This window comes from Lucilia sericata, unplaced genomic scaffold (genome assembly GCF_015586225.1).
Source record: "Lucilia sericata isolate MDLA Ls3-8-SP2 unplaced genomic scaffold, ASM1558622v1 Contig000645F_arrow, whole genome shotgun sequence".
Taxonomy (NCBI): Eukaryota; Metazoa; Arthropoda; class Insecta; order Diptera; family Calliphoridae; genus Lucilia; species Lucilia sericata.
Genome location: NW_023994651.1, coordinates 122051 through 123260, shown reverse-complemented (window position 1 = coordinate 123260; position 1210 = coordinate 122051).

The following is a 1210-nucleotide window of genomic DNA, read 5'->3' as shown; positions in this document are numbered from 1 at the left end:
TCATAAATAAAATTTCAAAAACTTTAAATAAAAGTTTGTATGTTTATTAAGCGGAGTAATACAAAAAGAAACTGTAACTGTCAGGCATGGAAAATTCAGTACTTTATAAATCGGTTTGTTATCGGTTCCCCCTCGACATTTTGGATACTTCTTCTAACTTCTAAACTTTTGATAAATAGTTCACATAGTAGGTCTAGTACATAGTCTAGTCTATAGTCTAGTATAGAGTCTAGTATAGAGTCTAGTATAGAGTCTAGTATAGAGTCTAGTATAGAGTCTAGTATAGAGTCTAGTCTATAGTCTAGTATAGAGTCTAGTCTATAGTCTAGTATAGAGTCTAGTATAGAGTCTAGTATAGAGTCTAGTCTATAGTCTAGTCTATAGTCTAGTCTATGGTCTAGTCTATAGTCTAGTCTATAGTCAAGTCTATAGTCTAGTCTATAGTCAAGTCTATAGTCTAGTCTATAGTCTAGTCTATAGTCTAGTCTATAGTCTAGTCTATAGTCTAGTCTATAGTCTAGTCTATAGTCTAGTCTATAGTCTAGTCTATAGTCTAGTCTATAGTCTAGTCTATAGTCTAGTCTATAGTCTAGTCTATAGTCTAGTCTATAGTCTAGTCTATAGTCTAGTCTATAGTCTAGTCTAGTCTATAGTCTAGTCTAGTCTAGTCTATAGTCTAGTCTATAGTCTAGTCTAGTCTAGTCTAGTCTAGTCTAGTCTAGTCTATAGTCTAGTCTAGTCTATAGTCTAGTCTAGTCTATAGTCTAGTCTATAGTCTAGTCTATAGTCTAGTCTAGTCTATAGTCTAGTCTAGTCTATAGTCTAGTCTATAGTCTAGTCTATAGTCTAGTCTATAGTCTAGTCTATAGTCTAGTCTATAGTCTAGTCTATAGTCTAGTCTATAGTCTAGTCTATAGTCTAGTCTATAGTCTAGTCTAGTCTAGTCTATAGTCTAGTCTAGTCTATAGTCTAGTCTATAGTCTAGTCTATAGTCTAGTCTATAGTCTAGTCTATAGCCTAGTCTATAGTCTAGTCTATAGCCTAGTCTATAGTCTAGTCTATAGCCTAGTCTATAGTCTAGTCTATAGTCTAGTCTATAGTCTAGTCTAGTCTAGTCTAGTCTATAGTCTAGTCTATAGTCTAGTCTATAGTCTAGTCTATAGTCTAGTCTATAGTCTAGTCTATAGTCTAGTCTATAGTCTAGTCTATA